The sequence below is a fragment of the Pteropus medius genome, unplaced genomic scaffold (assembly GCF_902729225.1).
Source record: "Pteropus medius unplaced genomic scaffold, Ma_sr-lr_union100, whole genome shotgun sequence".
Lineage (NCBI taxonomy): Eukaryota > Metazoa > Chordata > Mammalia > Chiroptera > Pteropodidae > Pteropus > Pteropus medius.
The window spans coordinates 11,939,534-11,959,501 of NW_024344240.1; the positions used below are offsets into that span (position 1 = coordinate 11,939,534).

General features: G+C 33.1%; 1 pseudogene; it reads right to left on the bottom strand.

Annotated features, from left to right (window-relative positions):
• Positions 1–19,470: 19,470 nt before the first annotated feature.
• On the bottom strand, positions 19,471–19,589 carry LOC120607583 (uncharacterized; annotated as a pseudogene).
• Between the last annotated feature and the right edge of the window lie 379 nt (positions 19,590–19,968).

Sequence of the window (19,968 nt, forward strand, 5' to 3'; positions counted from 1 at the left end):
CCTGGTAGCCAGTGCTGTAAGCATGTATTTTGGGGATAGTTTCAGTCAGATCACTGCTGCTAACACAAACTTGGGCAGATCTTGGGGATCTGTGGGTCATTCCCAGACACTAGTTGGTCTCCTGCGATCTGAGACTTCTGTGGGAATGCGCAAACTTAACAAAGTTGCAGCAAGACTGAGGCTGTATTGATGTGATTGCTATTGTGTTTCTGAGACCCCGCTCCACCCTGTCCACAAATTGTCCAGGCCACCCATGGACAGTGAACTGCCACAGCTCTGTCCCTCCCCTCCCCTGATCTCCAAATCCACACAGGCAACAAACTTTGGCTAGCACAGGGCGGGCACTGCATGGATATCAGTGGCAGGCAGACTTCTCCTGCCTGCAAGAATTGCAATATTGTGTCCAGGGAGCACAGGGGTCTGTGGGACTGCCTCAGATAGCAGCTTATCCCCATGTGATCTGTGACTACTGCAGGAATATGAAGACACAGAAATTGCAGAAAATTGAGGCTATTGACCTGACGGCCCTTGACTTCCTGAGCTCCTGCCCCATCCAGTACACAAAGTGCCCGCCGCACATTGATAGGCAGCTGCCCCTGCCCTGGGGTGGTGCATTCAGGTCTAAGGTGGGCGGCGCCTGACCTTGCTATGAGTGGACACTTGTACAGGGAGCTGGAGACAGCGTTGGCATGTAAACTGACAGTGCAGTGGCAGGGGGAAATTTACTCAATAGACCCAGGAAACTCCTGGGATCCCTGCACCACCCAACATGCATATCACCTAGAGGCTCTTCTAGTTTCAGAGACTTATGGGCAACTGACTGGCAGTGTCAGACCTGAGGAGCACCAGTCCCTCTGCTAAATTGCCCTAGGTCAGGGATGGGGGATAACTGGACCGCTGACTTCAGTGTTGTCTCTTCCACTTACCTATACATCCAACACAGGCAACGAACATGTGAGGATCGCTTTGAAGTTCCCACCAGGTAGCCCTGAGCAATCAAAAGCATTGGCTGACCTTGGCCCCACCCAAAGGCCCACAAAACCAATGCATCTGGAGGCTGACACCAGACCACAACAGAGCAACTCCTGACTAGCTCCAGTAGTGATACGCACAAAGGGTGGTTGCAACAAATACACAAAGGGTGGTTGCAAATCCCACTCAGTGGGGTAAGCCCCCATACAACAACTCTTACTCCGTGGATATAGCCAGTTCCCACAATTAGTCAGCTTGAGCATCAATCCCATCCACTGAGGTATTAACAACAATAAAGGCTTGACAACAACAGAAGATCACACACAATCCACACGAAGATCATGTCCAGAGTCCCCAGCATAGAGAATCAAGGAAAATGTGCCACTAGGCCACACAGGACACCTTCCACATTAGGCTATCTGGCCAAGGCAGAGAGATGGAACAAATATTTCTGACACACAGAAACGAATACAGAGAGTCTAATAAAATGAGAAAACAAAGAAACATGACACAAATGAAACAACAGGAGAAAACTCCAGAAAATAAGCTAAATGAAATGGAGGCAAGCAACCTACCAGAGACATAGTTCAAAATAATGGTTATAAGGATGCTCAGCAAACTTAGGGGGAGAATGGATGAGCACAATGAAAGCCTCAACAGAGAGATAGTACAGATAAAAAAGGACATGGAAACCATAAAAAAGAACCAGACAGAAATAAAGAATACAATAACTGAAATGAAGAATACACAAGAAGAATTCAACAGTACATTGGATGAATCAGAATATCAAATAATCAAATTGGAAGACAAGGTAGCAAAATACACCCAATCAGAACAACATAAAGAAAAAAGAATTTTAAAAAATGAGAATAGTTTAAGAGACCTCTGGCACAACATGAAGCGTCACAATATCCAGATCACAGGAGAACCTGGAGGAGAAGAGAGAGAGCAAGGGATTGAGAATCTATTTGAAGAAATAATGACAGAAAATTTCCCTAACCTGGCAAGGGAATTAGATGTACAAGTTCAAGAAGCAGAAATTGTTCCAAACAAGAGGAATTCAAACAGACCTACACCAAGAAAACATCATAATTAAAATGCCAAAGATCAAAGACAAAGAGAGACTCTTAGAAGCAGCAAGAGAAAGGCAGCAAGTTACTTACAAGGGTACCTCCATAAGAATGTCTGCTGATTTTTCAATGGAAACGTTGAAGACCAGAAAGGACTGACAAGAAATATTCAGTTACAAAAAACAAGTATCTATCATGGATATTCAACCAACAAGACTTTCGATTAAAAAGGAAGGTGAGATAAAGACCTTCCCAGACAGGAAAAAGCTTAAGGAATTCATCACCAACAATCTAGTATTACAAGAAAGGTTAAAGGGACTTGTGTAAAAAGAGAAGGGGTAAAAAATAAAATGGAAATAACAAATACAAATAATAAAATGGCAATAACTATGTACCTATCAGTAATCACTTTAAATGTAAATGGATTAAATGCTCCAATCAAAAGACATGGGGCGGCGAAAGGATAAGAAAACAAGACCCATGCATATACTGTCTACAAAAGACCCACTTCAGATCAAATGGTGTTCACAGACTGAAAGTAAAGGGATGGGAAAAGATATTTCACACAAATGGAAATTTGAAAAACACCAGTGTAGTGATACTTATATCAGAAAAAATAGACTTTAAAGTAAGACTATAATAAGATACAAAGAAGGGCATTACATAATGATAAAGGGACCGATAAATCAAGAGGACATCATCCTAGTAAACACATATGGACCCAACACAGAAGCACCTACATACAGCAATTATTGACTGACATAAAGGGAGAGATCAACAGTAATACACACATAGGAAAATTTAACACCCCATTAACACCAATAGACAGATCTCACAGGCAAAGAATTAACAAGGAAACAATGAGCCTAAAAGACACACTAGACCAGATGGATTTAATAGATATTTTCAGAGCATTTTACTCCAAAACAGCAAAATGTATACATTCTTCTCAAGTGCACATGGAACATTTTCTAGGATAGATCACTTGTTAGGACACAAAACTAGTCTCAATAAATTTAAGAAGATTGAAATCATATCTACCATCTTCTCTGATCACAATGGTATGAACCTAGAAATCAACTATAAGAAAAAAACTGAAAAATGCACAAACACACAGAGGCTAAATAACATGCTACTAAACAATGAATGGGTTATCAATGAGATATAGGAGGAAATTGAAAGATACCATTTTCAAATGAAAATGAAAACACAATAACTCAAAATCTATGGGACACAGTGAAAGCAGTTCTAAGAGGGAAATTCATAGCAATACAGGCCTTCCTCAAGAAACAAGAAAAAAACTCAAATAAACAATCTAAATTACATGTAAAAGAACTAGAAAAAAGAACAGCATATAAAGCCTAAAATGAATAGAAGGAAGGAAATAATAAAGTTCAGAGCCAAAATAAATGAAATAGAGTCTAGAAAAACAATACAGAAGATTAATGAAACCAAGAGCTGGTTCCATTAGGATAAACAAAACTGATAGACCCTTTGCTAGACTCATCAAGGAAAAAAGAGAAAGGACTCAAATAAATAGTCAGAAATGAAAAAGAAGAAATAACTATGAACTCAACAGAAATACAAAGGATCATAAGAAAATACTATGAGCAATTATATGACAACAAATTGGACAATCTGGAAGAAATAGACACATTCATAGAAACATACGATCTCTTAAGACCGAGTCAAGAAGAAACAGAAAATCTGAACTGATCGATTACCACCAATGAAATAGAATCAGGAATCAAAAACCTCCCAACAAACAAAGTCCTGGACCAGATGGCTTCATAGGTGAATTTTACCAAACATTCAAAGAAAAGTTATTACCTATCCTTCTCAAACTATTCTAAAAAATTCAAGAAGAGGGAAAGCCCCCCGACTCTTTTTATGAGATTACCATTACCTTGATTCCAAAAGACACTACAAAAAGACACTACAAAAAAATAAAACTATAGGCCGATATCTCTTATGAACATTGGTGCAAAAGCCCTCAAAAAAATATTAGCAAACAGAATTCAGCAAATCATTAAAATATGCACCGTGATCAAGTTTGATTTATTCCTGGGATGCAAGGTTGGTACGATATCTGTAAATCAATTAATGTGATACACCACATTAACAAATCGAAAGATAAAACCATGTGATTGTATCAATAGATGCAGAAAAAGCATTCGACAAAATCCAGCATCCATTTATGATAAAATTCTCAGCAAAGTGGGAATAGAGGGAACATATCTCAACATAGTAAAGGCCATATATAACAAACCTACATTATACTCAATGGAGAAAAGCTAAAAGCTTTTCTCTTAAGATCAGGTACAAGACAATCCTGCCCACTTTCACCACTCTTCTTCAACATTGTATTGGAAGTCTTAGCCATAGCAGTAAGACAAGAAAGAGAAATAAAAGGTATCTGAATTGGAAAGAAGAAGTAAATTTCTTGTTATTTGCTAATGATATGATAATATATAGAGAGTACCCTAAAGATTCCACCAAAAAACTGTTAAAACAGATCAATGAATTCAGTAAAGTAGCAGATTACAAAACAAATATTCAGAAGTCAGTGGCATTTTTATACACCAATGATGAACTTTCGGAAAGAGAAATTAAGAAAACAATCCTATTTACAATTGCATTGAAAACTATAAAATACCAAGGAATCAAATCAACCAAGGAGGTAAAAGACCTATTCTCAGAAAATTGTCATTGAAAAAATAAATTGAAGAAGATACAAATAAATGGAAGCATGTACTGTATTTATGAGTAGGAGGAATCGATATCAGTAAAATGACCATACTACCCAAAGCTATCTATAGGTTCAATGTAATCCCTATCAAAATTCTATGGGCGTTTTTCAGAGAGCTAGAATGAATAACTCTAAAATTTATACGGAACCATAAAAGACCCCAAATAGCCATGGCAATCTTGAGAAAGAAGAACAAAGTTGGAGGTATCACACTACCTGATACCAAACTATACTGCAAGGCTACAGTAATCAAAATAGCATGGTATTGGCAATAGCATGGTATCATAAAACAGATACATTGATCAATGGTACAGAATAGAGAGTCCCAAAATCAATCCACGCCTACACACTCACTTAATACATGACAAAGGAGGTAAGAATATACAATGAGGTAAAGACAGATTCTTCAATAAATGGTGTTGGGAAAATTGGACAGATAGATGCTAAAAAAAGAAGTTAGACCACCTTCTTATGCCATATATAAGAATAGATTCAAAATGGATTAAAGACTTACTCGAAACCATAAAACTGTTAGAAGGTAACATAGGCAGTAAACTCTCTGATATTGCTAACAATTTCTTTTCGGATATATCTCCCCAAGCAAGGGGAACAAAAGAAAAAAAAAATGGGACTACATTAAACTAAAAAGTTTTGACAGCACAGGAAACCATCGACAAAACAAAAAGACAACTGACTGATTGAAAGAAGATATTTGCTAATGATACATCTGATAAGAGGTTAATATCCAAAAATATATAAAGAATTCATACAACTTAACAAAAACCAAACAATCCAATTAAAAAATGGGCAGAAGACCTGAACAGATACTTCTCCAAAGAGGAAATACAGATGGCTAATAGACATATGAAAAGATGCTCAAGGTTGCTATCAGAGAAATGTAAATTAAAACCACAACGAGATGTTACCTCACACTTGTCAGAATGGCTATCATCAATAAATCAAAAAACAACAAGTGTTGGCGAGAATACGGAGAAAAGGGAACCCTCATACATTGGTGGGAATGCAAACTGGTACAGCCACTATGGAAAACAGTGGAGGTATCTCAAAAAATTAAAAATGGATATACCTTTTGACTCAGCAATTGCACTTCTGGGTATTTATCCAAAGAAAAGCAAAACAATAATTTGTAAAGATCTATACACTCCAATATTCATGGCAGCACAATTTACAATAGCCAAGATATGGAAGCAACCTAAATGTCCATCAACAGACAATTGGATAAAGAAATTATGGTTCATATATACAATGGAATATTACTCAGCCATTAACAAAATGAAATCCTACCATTTGCAGTGACAATGATGAACCTAGAGTTTATTATGCTGAGTGAAATAAGTTAGACAAAGAAAAATATCATATGATTTCACTTATATGTGGAATCTAAGGAACAAAAAAAAACAAACTAATCAAAAACTTACTCACAAATATAGAAGACAATTTGGTGATGAGCAGAGAGGAAAGAATGTTGCAGGTGTGGGTGAATCAGGTGAAGAGTTAAAGAAGTACAAATGAGCAGTTGATAGATGGTTATGGGGATGGGGAGCACAGCATATAAAATGCAGTTAGCATTAATATATTGGCTAGGTAGAAAACCAGAGGAGAGAAGGAGCAATTAGGGGAGTAACTTTATAAATTATATAAATGTCTAACTAATGAACTATATACTTGAAACTAATAAAAAAAATCAAGAGCATCTACTGTTTAATGTTTAAGAACTTTTTTAAACCTTCCAGCAAAGGAATTTTGTTTGGGTTCTTTATTACAATATTTTAATATAGCGCTTTTCCAATGACTTACTTTAAATAATTTGCACAAAAAAACAACTCCACAAATCTTTGGCTCCTCAGTCTAAAAGAAGGTTATTATACTCCTTACAACATTTATAAGTACTATTTGTTTTTGTCTCGACTTCTTTTCACTACTTTAAATAAGCTAAGAGAACAATACACTGAAGTTGCTTCTGTATAATGAGGATTTTATAAAACTAATCTTTATGAATTTTATTCAAGGAATTCTTAAATATTTAAAATTTGTAACCATGTTTAACTAGCAAAAATATTTTTTTTCAGAATTTGTCTTTGTGTTGTCTGAACAGAGGGTAAAAATATACCTAGTATAATTGAAGACCACCACTAAACATATATTAAGATGATGTTTGGACAAAACATTCTGATAATTAAATCCATTCTCTATATTGCTATAAAATAATTATTTATTTAAATTATATATAATTAATATTATATGCTATGTAATGTATCATAGATAATAATTTTCAAAAATATCTTTAAATGCTCATTACTTGGCTCTAAAAACTTACTGCTTGAGGCTGACTTCATGATTTCATGCTATTCCACCATGGACCCTTGGTAACTATTATACTGATCCCCTCAATATTTGTCCATTCATATCCACCTTCCCTTTCTGGACTGCAACAGCTTTTTTACTTATTCTAATTCAAAATATGCCATATATTTGTTGAATAATATATCTAGAATGATTATATTAAGAAGATAGAACAATAAATACTATAAGGAATAGAGAGACATTACTTATGTTATTGAGAATAATTCACCCAAAAGGCATGATGACCTTAAATGTATTGGTCTCTAACAAGTCTTCAAAATTCTTAAGGTGAAAACTGGTAGCCTAAAAGAAGAAATAGTCCTGCAATTATAGTTGGAGACTTCAACGTGCCTCTCTGAGAAATTACTAGAAGAAATAGATAGAAAATAATAAAGCTATGTAATACTGAAACATTATCAACTTTGTAATGATATTTACAAAACACTCACCTAAGAAAAGTGAAATACATATTCAATCCAAATATACTAAAATGGTCTACTTATAAGATAGGCCATATCTGTACTATAAAAATAAACCTGACAAAGTTAAAATAACTAAAATTATGCAAATAATTTTCTCTCAACCCCATTGAATTAAAGTGTAAATCAGTAACAGAAAGATATCTTGAAATGTCCAAATATTTGGAAACTAAACAACACATTTCTACATAACCCACAATTCAAATACAAAATTAAGGTTATTTTAGAAAATATTTGAATTGAGTAAAAGTAAAAACAATATATAAAAATATGCAGGACTTTTGGTTCTGGGGCTCTATTCCAATGTATATGCCTGGGGGAGGGGAGATTCCCCCCACACCAATAAGTAATTCTTGGATACCAGCAAGGAGTCTGAGAATTCAACTTGATTTTGACACTCTGACCTAAAGATAGCATCAGACCCTACAGGTTAAAGTTTCAGTTCTACGAGTCTGCTCCCGATCCACACACACAGTTCAGACACCAATCTCAAACCCAGGTTATCACCTGTGCTATTGACAAACTGGCTATAGATTGGAAATGTTAAAAAATGAAATTCAAACAAGTAAATTTGGCGATGTAATTGATCTTATTAAGCTATTCATAAATCAGGCAACATCCATCTAGCAACTAGAAGGGTGCTACAGGGGTTGTACAAAATGGAAAGTTTTTACAAGAAGGATGGAGCTAGTAACAAAATTTAAGAAAAAAAAGGTTGTTTTGGAGCATAGACTTTTTTTCTTTCTATGCGGGATGGAGAGGGCCCAAGTGACTAATTACCTTACTGGTACTTGACCAGGAAATTCCAGACAAGTTGATTAAAATTATGTTTCTAGGAGAAGTTAAAACTGTAATGAGATCAGGTATTAAATCTAGGTTTGCTATCATTGGCTTTTAATATAAGTGACACTATTTGGGCCTGTGGTTTTCTCTTTAACAGAATGACCCCTTTCTTAGTTTGATTAATTTGCTAGAGGGGTTCGCAGAAGTCAGAAAAACATTTTACTAACTAGAACAGATAGAAGAGATGTATAGGGCATAGGGTGAAGTATGAGAAAAGGGTGCAGAAGTTCCATGATCTCTCCAAGCATGACATTGACCCCCAATCTCCATGAGATCACCGATCCAAAAGCTCTCTTAACCCTGTCTTCTTTGAGTTTTATTATGGAGGATTTATTATATAGGTATTATTGATTAAATCACTAGCCATTAAAGATTGATTCAATCTCCAGTCCCTCTCATTTTCTTGAAGTTCTGGAGGGTGGGACTGAAAGTTTCTACCCTGTAATCACATGGCTGTCTCCCCTGGCAACCAGCCCCCATTCTTAGGTGGAGCCCAAGAGTCACCTTGTTAACATAACAGGAGACTCCTTTGTTGCTATCCTTATTTAGGAAATTCCAAGTATTCTGGGAGCTCTGTGCCAGAAATGGTAATAAACACCAAATGTATTTTTTATTATAAATCATAATATTATAGCGGGGCTCAAATAAAGCAATACTTAGAGTGAAATCAATGAAATTGAGAAGAGGATGGCAATAGTGAAAAAAATCAATGATATCAAAGCTTATAATTAAAAATATCAACAATTAACTGGAAAAGATTATAGACCTAAATAGAAAGCCAAAAATTTCTGAAAGAAACACAGGAGAATATCTTTACGATCTTGGAATAAGCAAAGACTTCTTAGATAAGAGACAAATTATAAAATCATACAAAATTTTGTGTATATATAATTGGATATCATGAAAATATAGAAACATCTAAAGTATTGTTCAAAAATATGGATACGATTCTTAAACTAAGAGAAAATTTTGCAAAATACATATATGGCAGAGGTCTAACTTCCACAACACATAAAGAAACCTCAAAACTCAATAATGAGAAAACAAATGATTCCATTTTCAGAGGGGCAAATTCTTTGAACAGACAATTCACCAAAAAAGACATAAGGATTGCAAATAAGCTTGGAGAATAAATGCAAAGATATTCAACATCGTTAATCATCAGATAAATGAAAATTAAAACCATAGTGTGAAACTACTACATACTCATTAAAATGACTGAAAGTAAAGTGAAATAAATGAAATAAAATAAACTGAAATAAATGAAATAAAATAAAAAGTAAGAAAAAAACTGAAAATACTATAGGCTGACAAATATGTGGATTAAGTATGGGGACTTCATACACTGTTGCTGAGGATGCAAATTTGTACAATTACGCTTTAGAAAATCATTTGTCAGTTTCTTATAAATTTAACATAAACTTACCATAAGACCAGCAATTCCACTCCTAGTTACTTACCCAAGAGAAATAAAAACACATGTCTACAGAAAGCCTCAATAAAAATGTTTGTAGCAACTTTGTTTATAATTTCTCTCAGCTGGAAACAATCAAAATATCCATCATCTGGCTAATGAATAAAACATTTTGTTATATTTATAGAAGGAAATTTTATTCAGGAAACATAGATATGAACTATAGAATGTGTAACAATACCAATGATTTATAAAAACATTATTCTAAGTGAAAAAAACTGGGCATAAAAGGCAATGTACTGTGTGATTTCGTTTATAGTAAATGTTCAGAATAGGCATATCTATAGAATCATAAAATAAATTATTAGTTGCCAGAGACTTGGGTGGAAAGAGATGTCTGACTACAAAGGGTAATAAGGAAACTTTTTCGGATATACGATTACTCCATATTTTTATTATAGTGGTGATCTCACAACTTTATGCATTTTTAAAAACTCATAGATCTGTGCACATAAAAAGGGTGAATTTGACTGTATGTAAATTATATCAAGATAAACCTGATTTTTAAAAATAGTAAAAATACTATAGAATATTATTTGGCAGGCTTAATATCTACATATTAGAATTCTTCAATAAGAGCTTAAAATATGAAAGGGAGGAAATTATCGAAGAGAAAAAAAAGATATTCCCACAACTAGAGACCTAATCTCCAGACTAAAAAGAACCACTTGTGCATGTGCACGTGTACACACATAGACACAAATACAAACAGAAGATCCACACCAATGCATTGATCATGAAAACTCAGACCAAGAAATACAGAGATGAAAATCACAAAATCCTTCATTTGGGGAAAAAATAAGACCATAAACAGAATATCAGAAATCAGAATAGCATCAGTCAGTAACAAAGGTGGAACCTAGTAGACAACAGAGTTATGCCTTCAGAATTCTAAGGGAAGATTATTTTGACTTAGATTTACCCTTTACCAAGTGTAATGATGAAATAGGTATTTTTAAACATGTATGTTATCAACAATTTACTATGTACAAATTTCGTCTTAAGAGGCTACTGGAAGATATGTTCCACCATAACTAAGTGGTGGACTAAATGAAGAAAGTGATCATAATAGGAAATACAATATCAAAATGGTGAAGGAAATTTCCAGTACAATGAAAGTTTTATTAGTCCACTATTTAGATTGTTTCACCATAATTTCTATCACGTCAGCTAAATAAATTATTGAATTTAAAGATATCCAATCATGTTTTGTACTTTTTATCTTCTAAAAATGTTTTATAAAGAACAGAGTTAATTTACTTTTAAATTAAGCTTTATATTTTATTTCTCCTATCATCGGTGTACATATTCTTCAATACATATGTGTTTAATTTCACATTTATTAGCGTTTAAACTCTTTAAAACAATTTAATGTCTACTTAGAAAACCAGAAGTTCATCTAAATACTTTTTTCTTTAAAATGATTATAAAGTCAATAACTGGTATATTTTACTGATGAGCAATACTCTGGTTTTTGAAGATTAATTGCTTTGGACAATATTTAAAATAATCTAATTCGTCAATGACTTGTCAGCTTCTAATATGTGATGACAGCCTGTCAATTGACAAGACTGTAAGAAAGCATTTTCATTACTAAGTTGACGTTATAACTTGATGAATCCTGTGTTTCAATGACAGTCATTCTTTGCCTTTCAGACAGTATGTTCTGTTTGGAATTCAATACAAGATACATTATGATAAAGGATATTGTTTTAAAAACTCTATGCCCTTTCTGGCCTTTTCACTTTTAAATGAAAAACACAAAACACTTTTCACATTCAGTCTTATATTTTTAGGATATTTTGATTAGTTGGCTTGCATAATTGCAAATATTTAAAAACTATGCAAAATTAATATCTTACTATCCAGACCAGATATTACAGAAATATCTACTTTGAGATATATCATCAAAATGATTACCAAATTAAAAAAAATTAATAAATAAAAGCAATTTTCTACACTGAGAAAGATAGCTTAACATTTTTTTTTAACTCGAGATTTATTTTAACAAATAAAATTAAGTAGGCTTGATTCCAAATCATGTTAAACATTATTTCATATGTAAAATTATGCTGTCACTCAGATTGGAATGTAAAATATCCATAACTGATTTTCAATTATACTATATTTTTTTGAGCCCCCAAATTTCACAGAATCGATTTGAATTATCATATCCAGTGCTCACACCTTGAATTAGATTGACTAGTTTGTGGCCGAAATTGTTTTGATGGAAGTTCCCAATAATCTCATCTTTATTAATATTATGTAATATTGTACTTGTTAGTTTCTTTGTCAGAGAATGAAGGGCAAATATGAAAATTCTAGGGAGATGGCCTTTAAGTGAGCCTGGAACCTCACAATGAAAATTTTGACTCTATAAAGCTGTGAAGATGAGGGCAATTATATGTAGATGCTGAAATAACTGCCGAGAAAATATCTTGGGAATGAGAATTCTATGTTGCTTCCATATTTTATGTAAGCATCATTCAAAAGGAAAATCCTCAAGAAAAAGCCAGTACACAACTATAGAAATATGTACAGAACAATGTTTACTCATACATATATATTTGAATACTGAATATTTGAATACTGGCAAGGTGTTTTTATGAATAATTTTATTTTTAAGTGCACAGGCTTAGGACACAGAAAGACATGAGATTAAAAATCTGCCACTTATTAGCTGTATAATTTAGACAAATAATTTTTCTGCTCTGAACTGCTGTTTCTTGATCTGTGTGTAAGTGTATTTCCCTAGCAATTATCCTCGGGAGCATGAACGTGCTTACATACTACAAAACACGTAGCCCCTTTACAGAATCTTCCTCAGTCCTTTTTGGGGCCATAGGAATGTTTCAAACGTGCTTATTTGAAGAGAATTTGATGGTCCTAGCCCTCCAGTGGTCTCATGATTTGATATTATTGCACATAACATAACTTTGGCAAGATTCTTGCTGACACCCTTATAGTGGTGGTCCCCAACCTTTTTGGCTCCAGAGACCAGTGCTCCCATGAGAATCTAATGACTGACAACCTGAAGTGGAGCTGAGGAGGTGATGCTAGCACGGGAGCGGCCGCAAATACAGATGAAGATTTGCTTGCTTGCCTGCTGCTCACCTCCTGCTGCGTGGCCCAGTTCCTAACACGCCATGGACCAATACCAGAACATTGACCAGGTGTTGGGGACCCCTGCCTTATAAGACCACTCGTCCTTGTCCTCTCCCATTTCTATCTGTTTTTTCTCCTTTTCTCTACAGATCTCCATCCTTATGGAAAATCAGTTCAGGTGAACTGATATCCAATGGCATCAATTAACTCCAGTCCTCTGGGTCTTCAATAAAGTCAGATCCAGCGTCCCAAATGAGGCCTAGTCAGTATTCGCACTACTAGGTACAAAACTGGAATAAGAATTCATATTGTGCAGGCTTGTGTGAAGATTAATAAGATAATTTATGAACAGTTAATACATTTCTTCTGTGTTCTAAACACTATCACAAGTATTCACATGTATTAACATAATTAAAACCTATACACTTGCAGGCTATGCAGAATTACTATTTTTCCCATTTCACAGATGAAGCACCTGAAACTTAGAGAAATTTATCTGAATGGAAATAGCCAGTAAATAATTAAACTGTATTTGAAAACTTATATGCTGTCATCTATAGCTGAATTGACATAGCATTTTCATTAATTCTCTCTCTCTCCTTCTCTCATTCTCTGTAGTATCTATCTTAAATTGTCTAATTTAATATATCTAACAATGCAAATGGTATGCAATTTTAAAAAATATTACCAAGAAGCTAAGAACCTCCAAACAAAATAATCAAATATAATGTTTGAGAATAATAAATTTTTGTCAAGATTATTTTAAAATAAATTATAAGAAAATTTACATTTGAATAGTGCTCTGGAAGAATATTTAAAGAAAAAGTATAAATGTCTATCAATGGGAGAATGTTTAAATACATTGTGGTAGATAAAAACTAAAATAAAAATAATGGTAGTTATTAACATATCAGAGAATAAGTTCTCAACATGTGGTTTGCAGACTTTTAAATATCTCTAAGATCCCTTCAGGGATTTTCAATGTTAAAATTATTTTCATAATAATAATGAATGTTACTTGTAATTTCTATTGTGTCGACATTTGCACTGATGGTGCTAAAGCGATGGTGAATGTGTTATCTACTGTGTAACCAAACATCACCCAAATTAGTGGCTTAATACTATAATTTTGTTTCTTACAATTTGGTGGGTCAGGAATTTAGGAGTAGTTTGGCTGAGTGGTTCTGGCTACTTTGTCATGAAACGTGGTCAGATGTTGGTCTGGGCTAAGTACTATGAAGGCTTGATTAAGACTGGAGGATCTTTTTAAAAATGTCTCATTCGCCTGACTAAAAAGATGGTACTGGCTATTGATAGGAGACCACAGGTCCTCCCCACTTGGACCTCTCCACGAGGCTGTTTGATTGTCCTCACTACATGGACACTAGCATCTGAAATTATTAGCTAGAACGTCAATGCCTTTCATGATCTAGCTTCTAAAGATGAACACCATTACTTTCACAACACTTTATTGGTCACAGACTTCAGCCCTTTTCGATGTGGGAAAAATAACTTCTCAGGGGTATAAGTAGCAGAAAATGAAAAGCATGAAGGGTCATTTTAGAAGCTAGCTACCAATAAGTTTACCTGCTGACCCTTTAGCATAAATCAAGTGGTGGCACTAGCAATTATATTTTTCAATCTCTAGGTATATGTTCTTAAATATTTAATTCAGCTGCTTTGAATATTAAATAAATGAATATTGTATGTATATTTTTGTTTTGCTTTTTTCCTAACATTATGGTTGTAATATTAGTATGTCTATCTTCCTCTGTCTTAAAAGCCAGAAAGGGTAGGTTTGAGTCATATTCAGTCACATGTCTCTGACCCATTGTCTTTCTCTTTTAAGGACTCGTGTGATTAGTTTGGGTATACCTGGATAATCCAGGATAACATTAACTCTTAAAGTCCTTAAAATTCCTCACATCTCCAGGGTCTCTTTGGACATGTAAAGTAACATATTCATAGGTTCCAGAAATTAGCACAAGAATATCTTTGGGAGGCTATTATTCTACCTACCACAGAGGTCCAGATAATTTTATAGAAGTCTATGAAACTTCCGAGAAATAAAACATTAAAAGAAGTACAAGAAGTCATGAAATTATCTAACTCATCCTAAAAGACTAACATAAATCTGTAACTAAAATCAGAGAAGAATAGAAAAGACACACAAAAACGTTAAGTAACTTTTATCTTTTAACAGTAGTTACTGTTATTATATTAGTAAATCAAATCAAGTAATAAACTAAGGAAATAATAAACCCTCATCATACTGAATTTATCCCAGTAATATGAAGATATTTCAACAAAAAATCTATAAATTATTTTATCATCTATCTTATGAATAACTCAAAGGAGAAATATATATGCATGTGTATGTGTGTATATAAATATGTGTATGTATATATTTATCTAAATAAAAACAGAATAAGAATTTACTGAAAGTCTATTTGAATCATGACTAAACAAAAAGCATTTTAGCAAACTAGAAATAGAAATGTACTTTTAAAATCTATTGTACAACAATGTACATAAAGTTAACAATACTATACTGCACATTTAAAACTTTATTAAGAGGTAGATTTTATGTTATGTATTTATTACCACAATAAAAAAAATCTACTAGAAAACTATTTTCAAAATTTGTGCTTAGTAATGTAACATTAGGATATTCAGTTAAAATGAGAAATAAGACAAGTATCAATAGTGCCACATATATTTATATCACAGTGAAGATTACGGTTGATGTAAGATAGGAAAGTAAGAGATCAAGATTAGAAATTAAAAGATAAATGTGTCATTGGATGTAGATAATGTTTTTTTACCAGAAAATACAAAAATTTAATGTGAATTATTAGTACTTTTAAAAGATTTCAACTAGATGGCCAGAAAAAAAGGTCAATTAAGCCCATATCAATAACTTTTTAAAATCACTAACAATGGTGTCTAAAAATATAACAAGAAAAAAATTATTCCCATAGGAAATAGACATCCCTGTGCACATAAAAAATAAAACTAGAATAATATAATATCTTTATAGTTTTCTGACATGAAACAAACAAATCTGAATGTATAGAAAGAAACACCATTTTCATAGATGAGAAAATAGCATTAAAAATGACAATTTTCTTCTAATTAATTGATAACTCAATCGCAATTAAAAATTCAAGAATCCAAATTGAAATGCACATAAAGTTAAATTTTCTTTACAATTTATTTCTCTGAAATTTATCATAAATCTCGTGCCCTTCCTTAGAGCTTTCCATATGATACTAATGGTGAATGTGTGACTTTTTCCCAGAAGTGACAAGAGAAGGTGCTACATGGACACTCATAAGTGCAGATAAAAAGTTTTATGGTATTATTTCAATGTTCAGGATAAAGAGATAAAGAGAAGAAGAAGGTAGAGAAACAAAATATATTGAAAGCTTATAATCGTTCTAGACATGTTCTTTAAAAAAACATTATTTAATGCTTAGCCTGTGGATTAAGAACCATTTATTTTATTTGTTTTTTGCTTTATTTTATTTATTTTTGTTTTATTTATTTGTTTTGTTTTACTTATTTCTTTTTTGTTCTAAAAAAATAAAGCTTATTTTAAAAAGAGCTAAGAAGAGTGAAGGCAAATATTTATACAAATCCATTCCAGGGAGAGAGTGGGGTGAATGCAAAGTGGGTGTTTCATTTAAACTGAGATTCTACACGTTTCATTGGAACTCTGGTGAATTTCAATTTCTTAGGCAGCATATATGAATTCAGTTTGGAAACTGCTTCATTAAACTCTGAGAATTCCAGCAGAGAGAGAGAGACAGCAAGCATTTGTGACAAAGGTGACTATAATGGCCTGGAATGGGGCTGGGGGGTTAGCAGCAGCATAGACTCTGCCACCGAGACTGCTGCATGGAGAGTCTGAGCTCAGGGGGAAGTTGCACTCATGGTACATATCACATCACTGTTTTCACTGAGTACTGAGAAGTGATATAGGTAGAAAAATCACATAAAACATGACTTTAAGCAAGGTGGCCTGAGAAGGTAGTGTTTGCAGTTAGGACACCTGACTCTATCTCTGCCTCTACATGCCCTCAATTAGCTGTATTCTCTTGGACAAGTCTCCACTCCTCGCTTTTCGTAGCTGAGAAATGGGTGTATGCAGGGTGCTATCCTTCCCTTATACATGAGAAACCTGAGGCTCAGAGAAGTTAAGCAAATTATGGAAGGTCACATGCCACATGCCTAGTAAGTTGTAGAGAAAAAATTTAAACTTGTTTTTTGTTTGTTTGTTTTCTGATTCCAAAGGACATGTTCTAATCTAGAGAACTATGAGAATTAATTTCTCATGTTACTTGTATAAAGAAATTACATTATTTCAAAACATAAATAAATATTGTAGGAGAACACAAAAGCAAAAATGGGAGATATGCATTAAAGCAGTCACCACAAAGGGATATATGCGGTTTTAACATTCTCATGCTAATTTACCAATGTTCCCATTATGGGGAGACTTCACTTGAAGTGTTAGAAGAAAGTTTGTGAACAGACTGTGGTAAAAGTAAACATATCACTACAAAGTGTGTGATGGTGCAGGAATTAGATTTCTGTTTGTGAAACAAATATTTAATGTACACATAGACTAGAGCATTACATATTTTTTAACTGTAATAAATCTTAGGAAAACATTAATATTCAAAATTCTTTAAATTACATATACATCATTATAGAAAACACAAAGTTTAATTTCTTTATACCATCAAAGTCTAAGGAAGGGTAAGTCTCAATGGAGATTTAGTTTGGAAGTTTATGTTTCCTGAAAGAAATTCAGGTAAGTGAGGGCCTACAAAAAATGGCTACAGCTGTTACACTTGGGGTTATTAAGAATGAACATGATTGAAAATGGATATTATTGGGATTTAAGAGAGTAATCTCTGTTATCAAAAAAATAAGGATTAGATATTTCAAAAAGAAAATGCTTTATGTTAGAAAATGTGATTATAGTGCTTTTATTAAAAAAATTTCAGAGCCTAAAATTAATCAAAAACATATAATACATGTCTAATAACAGGAAGCAATTTACAAATGCTAAAAAGAGCTGAATTAAGTTAATAGTTTGAATATGGAAATTCTATGAAGTACAGGCCGACATATATTGTCCTATAATTGATCAATGTAGCTTGTTAACTAGATATTTTACACATATATAAAGATCATCATTATATAAATGTGATACTGAGCAGCGTCAGACTCTGCTTTATAAGTCAAAGAAAGATGTGATCACTTAAAATATGTTTTGATTACTTAGATGTGCTTAATTGCCATTTAAGTGTATATCGCATGAATTTTTTATTTGTTGAATAATCATATTACTTTTGGAAACTAGCAAGTCAACCATGACTTTTACATACAAGTTATATTTTGTGAACTAATTTTTGTATATAAATAGTTCTATACGCTTTATTTTTTTCTAAATGACTTTTTGTGACACAGAGGTAATTTTTTGTATTGTTTTTGATTTTATATTATTTGTGCAATATAAATGAATGCTTGCATTGCTAAATGATAATAACATTTTCATTTCTGCATTATTTCTATAGCAACTCTGGAAACTATTTTTAAGACTATGGGCTGTGTCAAATTTCCTGAGTTAACTTTCCAGCTGCACCAATTTTGAAACTTGTGACATTGAATAAGTGACTAACTTCTCTAAGCCTTGGTTTTTTTTTTTTCATCTTTGAAATAGAAGACATAGTAATATTTAACTCAATAGATACTTCACCCATTTAAGAAAAAAATGAGTGTTTCACAATGTCTGAAACACAAATAATGTTAACATGATTAGACTTTATTTTTCAGTATATGTTTTTACCTTTACTAAAATATAAGCTCCAAATAATATTCCTGTCAAATTTTATTTTTATTTACTAATAACTATTGCGAACAATTCTAATTTTTAATATAATGCTCAGAATTTTAGAGTTATAAATCAAATAACTAAAGTAAGAAATTATATTTTGAATAAATATCACAATTGGAAGACAAAATACTCCCTTTGCAGATTTATTTCGATCATAAGTGGAATGCACACTAAACTTTATCTTTGCTTACCCATACAACAGCAAAGGAAATATTCATTTCCCTGTGATTTTGTTTGTTTGTTTAGCCTCGTGGGAAGTTATTTAAATTTTAACACATTTTATTCACAGCATGCTTTTATGGACTCATATCTTATATAATTGAGTCAGCCCATGTTCAAATTATTAACTGCCTAATTTTTAAACCAAATCTTTTTTTCTTCCTTTACAATTTTTTTTTTTCTTTTTTAGGCGAGGTAACCCTTGGTTGACCTCACAGATTTTGAGGACCTTGTCAGTTTACAATCTCTTATTTATTTATTTATTTATTTATTTATTTATTTATTTACACCTACAGCACTTGGTCTTCTTAGGGGATCTCCTATCCAAGTACTAACCAGGCTTGACTCTGCTTAGCTTCCGAGATCAGACAGGATCGGGCTTATTCAGGGTAGCATGGCCATAGACTCCTTTACAATTTTTTAATAGACTTTAACTTTTTTTGGCAGTTTTAGGTTTACAGAAAAATTGAGCAGAGAGTATAGTTTCCAGATAGTCCTATTTCCCCATCCTCAAGTTTCTTTTATTATTAACATTTTGCATTGTTGTAATATATTTATTGAAATCGATGAGCCAATATTGATACATATTATTCACTAAAGTCCATAGTTTGCCTTAAGTTTCACTCCGTTATACATTTGGATTTTGACAAATGTATGATAACATGTACCCACCATTATAGTATCATACAAAATAGTTTTACTGCCTGAAAAATCCTCTGTGTTCTACCTATTCTACCTATTCTACCTATTCATTCCCATCTGTCTTTCTCTACTCTCTGACAATC